At 34.0% G+C, this 11,169-nt stretch overlaps 1 long non-coding RNA gene across 2 annotated transcripts in view; it reads left to right on the forward strand.

Annotated features, from left to right (window-relative positions):
• Positions 1-9,678, forward strand: part of LOC117076364 — a 43,014-nt gene extending 33,336 nt beyond the window's left edge. The window contains exon 3 of one of the 2 annotated variants that reach the window (XR_004434343.1): positions 9,668-9,678. This is a non-coding gene — a long non-coding RNA (uncharacterized LOC117076364). Of the gene's footprint in view, positions 1-6,024; positions 6,119-9,667 lie in introns of those variants that run through there. The other variant, XR_004434344.1, reaches the window with a different exon arrangement.
• The last annotated feature ends 1,491 nt before the right edge of the window (positions 9,679-11,169 follow it).

An 11,169-nucleotide genomic window follows, 5' to 3' on the forward strand; every position in this document is an offset into this window, starting at 1 on the left:
ACCAAAGATGGTGGTGGCAAGCAATTCAAGGGTTTTTCACTCTCAGGCATAGGAAAAGTGAATTTGGGGACCACAAACAAGAAGAAGGGAGAAGAGGGGAGGGAAGATGGAAGAAATATATGATAGAATACTACCTGCTGCATTTTTGAAGGCTGAAGGTGAACTAATATTGTGTGTCTTTCCCTGGTAGGAATAGGCATTGGAGATTGAAGCTGAGATCAATAGCAGGCAGGGGCAGCATGGCTTGCACATGATTTATCTGTTAGGCATAGCAGAAGTGATTGAGACAGGGATGGTTATCTGACAGTTTTTTTTTTTTTTTTTTTTTTTGCACGTTCTTTTCTGTTAGTGACTTATTTCACTCAGCTCTTTCTCACAGGTGGGTGTAAATCTAGTTCAAATTTGATGTTGCACTAAAATTATTACATTTAAGGAGAATTGTAGAGGCTGGGCCATTTAGCCCGAATATATGATCAAACCTTATTCTGGATGCTTTTGTAAGAGTGTTTCTGCATAATAGCAATGTTTACATCTGTGGATTTTGAGTAAAGCAGATTGCCCTTTGTAATGTGCATGGGCCTTATTCAATCAGTTGAAGGCCTGGACAGAACACTGATCTAAACCACACACACACCACACACACACTGTTACACACACACACACACAAACATATACACATCTTATTGGTTCTACTTCTCTGGAGAACCTTGACATATAGGGGACATACCAAAGTAGTTACTAGATATGAAGTATATTCATATGCATTTTCTAGAAGAAACTTATACTCTACATAAAAGTAAAATGATGATGGTGATGAAAATGATAATTGCCACTAGATACTTAGATTATATTATAATTCACTTTAAGAATTCACAGTGTTACATTGTCATTAACACAGTGCCTGCCATCTATCCTGGCTCTTATGTATTATTTATTAATTTATCACACAAAGCTATTGTGTATAGTGACTAGTTGAACCATAAATAAAATAATTTACCATGACAAGTAAACAGGAATGTTTACCCAGTAAGGTTTACCTTCAGTTTTGTCTGCAACTAGTGGAAAATTCTGTCTTGTATTAATGAATAGATTCAATGAAGCTAGCCAAAGCACCTGCCAAAAACACCTTAAAAATGTTTCTTTTATGGAACTTAAAAAAATTAGTGTTCAAGATGTTAATTCAAAGTATTCAGGGAACAAGCACATACCTTGTGTTAAACAGTATTTATATGAAAGTGGGAATTCAAATTACTGAGGCTTAATTGTGTGAAGGTAGCTGGAACATATAAATAACTTTGGGGTAAGGTGTTTGGATAAGGCACTACTCAAGCAAAGACCTTCTTTCTCTCTTTCTTTCTTTCTTTTTTTTTTTTTTTTTTACTTAATGAAGTATCTTTCTAAGTTTCCTTTTAGAGAAATGCTTTCTAAAAGGGTATGGATACTTTTCTAATATACCATGGATAACAGGGAATGACAATAATAATGATGGCAGATACTTATAAATATGTGGGTCAAAAATGACTATTCTCCGAGTTTTAGGTGGAAGCTTACTCAAGATGGGATACGCCATGAAAATCTTTTCCCAAATATTTGGGTCTTCCATATTGATACCCATCCTTACTGCCTGTCTCACAGGGAAAGATGACTTAGGTAAATACCCTTCTTATGCTTTAATTTCCATCCACTCCCATTTCATCAAGGATATTGTTTCACAAATTACTATTTTTTTCTTGGCTTCCTTTTCTTGCTCTTTGCTGTCTCCTTCAAAAAATAAATGCATGTATTCAATTTCTCCTGTCTTAAAAACATCTCCCTTAGTTCTGTGTACCCCAACTACACTCAGTCTTCATCTCCCAACCACGCTTTTTGTCAGGGCTGTACAGGTTTGCTCTCTCGGAGACTTTATTTAGTCATTCAGCCTTAGGGATTAGTCTCTGAATACATTATAAAATTTAATTCTTAAGTATCTGACAAAATACATGTAGATATTTCCTACTCCTAATTTATAGATGTGGAAACTGTGGCTGAGAGAGGCTGAAGGACATGCTGAAGGCAGCTGGAATCCAAAGCCTGCCCACTAGAATGTGGATGTTGTCATCCTCGTCTAAAATGTTCAACTGGTGCTCATTGATTGGGTGCCTACTCTGTTACTATGTATCAGGCACTATCAAGCTTTTTACCTATTTTTTTTAGTCCTTATGACATTCCATATGAAATGGGTACTCTCATTTGTCAACTCTGTAATTCTCTCAAATTCAAAATGAAATGGTTTTTATAAAGTTGTGAATAAAGTGAACACTACTTTTTTCTTTGTATTTATTCCCCATATTATTTATTGCTTCTGAGCACTCTTTTTGGAGGAAGATGTCTTCGTGTCTTACATATATTTGTAACAGAAAAATTTGAAAAATACGTATATAAAGGAGAATGTAAAAATCAACAATCATCCTACTATTCAGATGATTACCATTACCATTTTACTGTATATATTTTCAATTTTTATCTGGTACACATTCACACACACACACACACACACACACACACACGCATATTTGGAAAAGCAATATCTTTTTTCCTCACCCATTGCCAGGTACATAGTTGAGATCTTTTAGGCATGTTAACAAGAGAAAAGCATGTACATTTATTTAATGTAAGTTTTACATGACATTAAAATCACATTCATGCCTTTTGGAATGAAGACCCAAATAAACAAGAAAAATCTGTGTATTTTCTGGTCAGCCATGGGGAACTATGATTGGAAGACAAAAAGGTATAATCTAGTAAAAAAATGGGGGAAACAGCAAGACACGTTTGTTCAGATTCTTCTTGGCATCTCTGTGCCTTCAGACATGAGAACATTCCTTTCTTCCAAGAATAGGGAGGATCCTTTTGGAATGAGAGCCTTATTACTCACTTTGAAGGAAAGTCAGGTAAGTTTTGCAGCCTGCTGCAGGGGAGCAGAGTGGGAGAAGGGGTGCAAGTGACCCTCTCGCTTCTGCTGTTCCTGCAAATACCAAGGTGCTATATGAGGTAGCATATTCTAAACTCCATCATAAATAGATAGTTGTTTCACAGAATGACTCTTCTGTTAGATATTTAACCAGTAGCTCTATTATTGGATTTTTAGTTTGTTTTTGAAATTTTATTTGGCTATTTTAAAAAATGCTATGGTTTTCCTGAGGATAATTTGCCAAAAGTATAATTCCAAGTCAAAAGTTACTCATATTTTCATTTGCTTTTTTAACATTATTACTTTTTAAGGTTTATTTTAGGTTCACAGGTACATGTGCAGGTTGTTATAGAGGTCATTGTATGTCACAGGGGTTTGGTATATGGATTGTTTTATGATACAGGTAATAAGAATAGTACCTCAAAGGTAGTTTTTTGATCTTCTCCCTCCTCCTACCCTCCACTCTCAAGTAGGCCCCAGTGTCTGTTCTTCCCTTCTTTGTGCTCAGTGTTTAGCTCCCACCTATAAATGAGAACATATGATATTTCATTTTCTATTCTTGGATTAGTTAACTTAGGATAATGTCCTCCAAGTTCTTCCATGTTGCTGCAAAGGAAATGGTCTCATTCCTTTTTATGTCTGCATAATTTTCCATGGAGTATATGTACCACATTTTCTTTATCCAGTCTACCACTAATGGGCATTTAGGTTGATTCCATCTCCTTGCTATTATGAATCGTGCTATGATGGACATATGCATGCATGTGTCTTTATGATAGGTTGATTATATCCCTTTGGGTATGTACTCAGTAATGGAATTGCTCAGTTGAATGATAATTCTGTTTTGAGTTCTTTGAGAAATCGCCAAACTGCTTTCCAGAATGGCTGAACTAATTTACATTCCTAACAGCAGTGTATAAGAGTTCCTTTTCTCCACAACCTTGGCAGCATCTGCTATTTTTTGACTTTTTAGTAATAGTCATTCTTACTGGTGTAAAATGGTATCTCATTGTGGTTTTGATTTCCATTTTTCTAATGATTCATGGTATTGAGCATTTTTTCATATGCTCATTGGCCAGGAATATGTCTTCTTTTGAAAAGTTCTGTTCATTGCCCACTTTTTAATGAGGTTGCTTGCTTTTTGCCTATTAATTTGTTTAAGTTCCTTAAAGACACTGGGTATTAGACCTTTGTCATATATGTTATTTGCAAATATTTCCTCTCATTCTCACAGAGTGGACTGTTTATTCTGTTAATAGTTTCTTTTACTGTGCAGAAGCTCTCTAGTTTAATTAAATACCATTTGTCAATTTTTGTTGAAATTGCTTTTGGCATCTTTGTCATGAAATCTTTGCTAGGGCCTATGTCCAGAATGCTTGACCCTCCTTCAAATCACCTAAGCAAAGTCCTTGCTAACACCCCCTTACTCCAAAGTTCTATAGTTCTCCATATTATCCCTTCTTTCTCACTGCAAAAAGTTAGAACCCTAACTTGTTCAACTATAAGTGTGTTTCTGGTGGTCTTTGGCTGAAGACCATTGATCACACATAAGAGTTATCAACCTACTCAGATTTTCATTACTTTTGTTCAACATCAATTATTATCCCTTTTACCAATAGTGAGGGTACTTTTAAAATGTCATAGCTAGGCCAGTCGCAGTAGCTCACATCTGTAATCCCAGCAGTTTGGGAGGCCAAGGCAGGAGGATCACGAGGTCAAGAGATCAAGACCATCCTGGCCAACATGGTGAAAGCCCATCTCTACTAAAAATACAAAAATTAGCCAGGTATGGTGGCATGCACCTGTAGTCCTAGCTACTCGGGAGACTAAGGCAGAAGAATTACTTGAACCTGGGAGGTAGAGGTTGCAGTGAGCTGAGATTGCACCACCGCACCCCAGCCAGGGTGACAGAGTGACACTCAGTCTCAGAGGAAAAAAAAAAAAAAGAAAGAAAGAAAAGAAAAAAAGTCAGCTTGTCTTTTAAAATTAAAACTTCAAAAACTATATATAGTTTTTATAGCTTCAAAAACTTCAGCTCTGTGTTTTTATTTTTTATTTTTTTTGATTTAGTGATTGCCATATGTGTTACTTTCTGTTTAATATCTTTCACTTATTGTGTTTACCAAACAAATGCTCTTGGTTACTATTTAATTTACTTAAGTTCATTTAAGAGATCATTAGAGACACATTTGGAATTAGAATGCAACATTTAATAGCATGCTGAGATAGTTAATGGTTTGTGATTTCAGAGTACAATGCGTGAACTTTAAAATGCTGTATTTTTTAGCAGGACAAAATGTGATATAGTTATACTAATTTCCATATTGAACTACCGCCTAGAAGAATTGCTTAATCACCAGTTCCAAGGACAGTAATATTAACAAGATAAACATTTAAGTAAATGGAGCTTTTTAGTACTTTGCTATCAATTGCAAATTCACTTTAATTTGGAAACTTTTTCATGAATTCCTTTTTCGCTTTTTTTCTAGCTTAATTAAACTAGTTTTGACATTTTTTTCTAAACTGTTATATCAAAATGTCAGGGAGTGGAAAGAAATAATACCCCTATTGTACATGTTATAAATAAAATGCTTAATCTATCAAATATCAATTTATGTTTATCTTCTACTCTGTCATAAAGTTTATATGTAACATCAATATGATATCACCTTTTTATGTTTAGGTAATTAATAGTCTAGGTAGACAATAATAAAACAATATGGTCAATGGAACTGTGAATATTTCATGCAAAGTTAAATTTACATTTCTATCAACTAGATATTTTTAACTATTATGGATCAACAATACCATGGGAAGCAAAATAAATAGGGAAATACTCTTTTTCTTCAAAATGCTTTTAATAAGACTTAGTTATTCTAAGTTAACTGGAATTTGAATGTGGGGAAGTAATTGAAAATAATAATCACAAAACCTAATTGAGCACTTACTATTAATAATGGATTGTTGAAATGCTTCATATGTATTAATTCGTTTAATGATCACAAAAATCCTCTAAGGAAAAGTAACATGACTGCTAAGTGCCAGCCTAAACCATAGTCTCTCTTCCTTCTCAGCTGACAGACATTCTTCATTTTCACTGAAGTCAGAAGTGGTCATGTGACTAAGTTCTAGCCAGTGGAATATGAAAATGATCTGTGCTCCTTCCAGGTCTGGCCCATAAAAGCCTCCTACAAGTGATCCTCTACGCTCCTTTTGCTCTTATGGTTGACAGAAATGAAGATGTTTCCTAGGATGTCCTTGGAAGGCCTAGGTTATAAATGAACCACCACTGTCTTTGGTCATTGAAACTGAATCTCTGTTATAAAGTCAAACCTAATTGTAACTGATATGGTTCTAACACAACATATATGAAAAGGTCTTTTCACTCTTAAAGCAATCTTAAAATTACATCTCATCATATTTTATACCATATAATTTCACTGTTCATCTTCTCAGGCTTTCTTGCTACAGACATTTAGAATTATATATTATTATATTTCTCACAACCTATAACCGAGTACAGTGTAATAAATATATTTAGATGTATCAATAAATGCATCAACAGGGATTTACTGCATATATTCTCTCTAATTTCTAAAGTACCTTGAAATACCTAAAATATTTTAAATACTAAAAGACTCTAATTTCTAAAATACTTGGGAGAGCTAAAATACTTGGAAGAGATAAATACCAGAGATAAAATAAAATATCAGCATAAAATAAGTACTTAAAAATGTAATTATAGACCAGATTCTTGTAGAATGCTTGTCCCCTTGTGTTTAAGAACAGAGAATGACTTAGTTTGTTAAGAAAAATTGTTAAGGATTTAAATTTGACATTTCAGTTTTAATCAGAATGTTCCTTTTGTTCTTTAATCTCTAGTCTCTGTTATCTATAAATTGTGTAGCTACTTTGAAAAATTCTACTACCTTTGATTGCTTCTGTGTGGCGTACTCAGAGTACAAATAGTGTTACAGTAACAGCATATTCAGAAAACAAAAATATTAAACAAGCAATTGGAGCAAACAGTATAAATATGAAGAAGATTTTAAGAGGATACATATCTTAATGGTCACTCTTCAAAAAATTATTAGTTGTTTTTATGCTGGAGATATAAAGATCCAATTGAATTCAAATTCTAAACTTTGTGTAATCCTTTTCAGCAGATTTTACAGGAAAGAGTAAAAGATTGATAACTAAATGATCCCAGTTTTTGAAATTTGCAATACAGTCTTGAATCTCTAATATAAGGCTTATTATTATTTCTTTACAGATACAGAAAGAACTGGGCATATTTTCACGGTATACTATATTTCTTCAAAACATAGAATAATTAAGTTCAATGATGAGTGTAGGATGTTAGGAGGAGGTCTGAATATAAATATGACGCACAAAAGGTCAACTTTTGATTAAATACAGCTCATAAGCTTTTATTTTGATTTTTTGCATATGAGTTAGTAGATAGTATGTCTCTTGATAGCACAGTAGCAGGATACTAGCTATCTCTATTCCATGAAGTTTGGGAATGCTAAATATGTTCCTGTTAAGTATGCAAAGCTATAGATAGTGAGGGTGGTGAAGGGCGTGACAGTTGTGTTTATATAATCAGATAAGCAATGTAGTAAATTAGGATACCACATTTCATCAAATTGAAGATACTTATTTTTTCCAAATATTAACATATCTGAAGCTAATATGTATCGTATAACTATTGTCAACTAAGTGTCAATTGTGATGTAATAGTAGGTGCCTGTACACACCTAAACCTGGCATAGCAGTTTATATTTTACTCACCTCATTAAGTTACATGTGTTGTTGGAACTATACCTATTGTTACTATACACTTAGTGATGCACTTGAAACCGGAAAAACTGCCAAATCCATTGAAGTAAATAAAATAAATTTGAAAGCAAAAAGAGGCTGCTATGATCATATTAATGTATTACACAAGATAGCCATTGAGTATTGAAACATCAAGCTGTTAACAGTCTGTTGTCTTTGAACAGATGCTACTACAATTTTACCAAAATGTAATTGAATTAAGAAAAAATAAAAGTATGAGCTTACTAAAATAGAAAAAAACACTGGCATCACAACTTTTAGAATGGGTGTCAGCAACTTGAAAGAAAATCTTGAAGACTATGATACAAGACTCTTTTAAGAAATGCTGCCTTACCAATTATTTTGATGGAGAGAGAACAATATTGTTTTGAAAACCAATAGAGTCAGACATTAACAAGGTTTTTAATAAATGAATTAAATTCTTTCACTAACATTTTTCTTATGTGATATATGTTAAAAACCTGTCTAAATACAAAATAATGTTTTCAATAAAACTGTAAGTGAAAAGGCATTTATCACAATATAATTGGGAGCATTTTGCTAATGTTGTATAATAAAAGGTAGTGGGACATCTTATAATCAATAGCTTTTGGATTAGATAAAATACAATATTAAAATTTCCACAAAGGAATTGTACAGTATTTTCGAGGACTTTCTTAAAATCATAACTCTAAGGTTAAGGATATGTATTATTTATATGTTAAAATATCCATATATTGGTTGTTTCTCTGCCCATCTTATGTTACAAAAGAATTAGGCTATGTCTCATTGAATCTGCCTCACCCCACTTATCTAATAGAGGGGAAGAGCTACTTCATTATCAAAATCATGGCTTATAATGATTGAATACTTGCAATTATTGAGCACTGAGCTAAGTGCTCTACATGGGCTACCCAATTTATTCCTGGTAAGGATCTGTATAATATATAATTCCAGTATGCAAATTAGGAAACTGAGGCTGAGAGAAATTATGCTCGAAGTCACTTACTTAGTATGTAGTGAAGCTGGATTTTGAATTCAGGATATCTGGCTCCAGAATCTGTGCTCATCACCACTGTACTATACGGAGAGGCTGTATTGAGTAGTGATTAAAGGATAAACTCTAAAGCCTGATTGGCTGGATTAAAATTCTATTCTGCCATTAAACATTGTATGATCTTAGAGAAGTGATGGAGACTTTCATTTTGACTTATCTCCTCAACAAAATGTCTATAAAAATAGTAATGGTATTTTCCTCATTAGAAAGATATAATATTACATAAAATAATATATATAAAGCATTTAGAACAGTGTCTGGTGATTAGGGTTACCTACATGTTAGTCACCTCTTTGTATTATGAGTGGCCAAAATAAAAGATTATTTGCCCTGAAGCAAACAACTTGGAGGTTATAGAAAAATCAATCGGGGGTTTTAAACATTTTCTATGGCCTATGTTTATTTTTACCTGGACACCAAATAGGATGGGTCTTTTCCAATTGTTCTATTTAATTGAACAATTAGAATTAAAGATAATCATTTCCCTTAATGAGTTTTCCTATAACCACATTAACCTTACTCTTTAAATTGGTGTTCAGTGGACCTATTCTCACTGATGGCAGCAAAGTCACATGTAAAGTGATTGTTATATTCCCTTCTTATGGAGCTAGATATGGCTACTTTAAAGTTTGCTTTACATTGCTAACGAGTTTTTTAAAAAGAGAAGAATGCCAAGAAAGATTATAAGGACTCTTTGAAAATCACAAGGACAAATTACATAGTTGTAGAGACTATTGCTGAAATGTCTTTAATGTTGGATTCTTGTTCTACCAGTTATCTTGTTGAAATAAACTCTTTTTTTTTTTTTTTTTGAGACGGAGTCTCACTCTGTGGCCCAGGCTGGAGTGCAGTGGCTGGATCTCAGCTCACTGCAAGCTCCGCCTGCCAGGTTTACGCCATTCTCCTGCCTCAGCCTCCCGAGTAGCTGGGACTATAGGCGCCCGCCACCTCTCCTGGCTAGTTTTTTTGTATTTTTTAGTAGAGACGGGGTTTCACCATGTTAGCCAGGATGGTCTCGATCTCCTGACCTCGTGATCCGCCCGTCTTGGCCTCCCAAAGTGCTGGGATTACAGGCTTGAGCCACCGCGCCTGGCTGAAAAAATTCTTCTTGAGAGAAGTAAGTCATTTGTCTTAGCTCTAAAAATTCCCTAGTATATCATAAATGAAAAATCACACAGTGACACAGATCTGTATTTTAGACCTGGTTCTGTTCATTATTAGTTATATGATGTTGAACAAATTGTTTAACCTTTTTGTTTACTGTTTCTTAGTAAGAACTAGATTCATGTCTATTTTATAGGCAGTTGTGATAATTAAATGAGTAGTTAATATCAAATGTCTAGTACAGACACTCAAAAATAGTTATTCTTTCTACTCTTCCCTCACTTTCTTATGCCCATTCTCTGCCCCAGGCTTTTCCAAGAAGTAGGGCCACTGCTAGAATACATGGAACACTAGGAAAATATTTTTTGGTGGTATTTGCCATTGAAATAGATAATTTGATTTAAAAATTTGCAAAATTCATAGGTCCCTATAAGGCATGATGATGATGATTTAGAGCAGTGAATAGAGAAGAAGCAAGTATATTTTTATAATTGCCAACAGTGTATAAGAGGATTCTTCATAGTGTTCAGGCACTATCCTTTCTCATTTGGATTGAGGAACCATTTCTTTTTGTTCTTTATTGTCAAAGTGCAATTCTTGGATAATTTTATATCTCTCATTACAAGAAAAAGGCAGCAACGCTTATTACTCACAATGGCATGGCTGTTTAGAATCTATTACTATTAAAGCAATGCAGATCTTTTCACCTCTGCAATTCTTATACCACTTATTTAATGCTGGTTAATTATTTCTTATGGTTCCATATCATCCATCATGCTGCTGCGAATACTGGCTTACAATGCCTTTCTCAAATAATTTTCCTGGTAATGATACTCATGCAAGTCTTACTCAGAGCAAGCAGAAAAGTAATGATTACTTATGTAACATAATTATAATTACATAAATTATCATTACATTTTCTGCTCTTAGTAAATTGACTACTAGGAATTGAATAGTATAAACTTAGAACAACTGATTTTCAACCATGTCTTCTCTTGAACTCCTAGGCAATAATGACTGTACTCCTAAGAGATAATCTCTTTCAATGTAGACTGCACCCCTGCCTACACATACTGCCAAAAGTGGGGTTAAAACATAAGGAGCCGGTTGGCAGTACAAGAAGAGTGGTCCTATTGGCTGTTCCTCACCTGGCAACTCTTAAAATTTACCCAGAAGAACATGACATTACTACACAGATTAAAGACAATAGAGAACATCAATTGGAAGAGCCCATTAG

This window comes from Trachypithecus francoisi, unplaced genomic scaffold (genome assembly GCF_009764315.1).
Source record: "Trachypithecus francoisi isolate TF-2019V2 unplaced genomic scaffold, Tfra_2.0 Lachesis_group5, whole genome shotgun sequence".
Taxonomy (NCBI): domain Eukaryota; kingdom Metazoa; phylum Chordata; class Mammalia; order Primates; family Cercopithecidae; genus Trachypithecus; species Trachypithecus francoisi.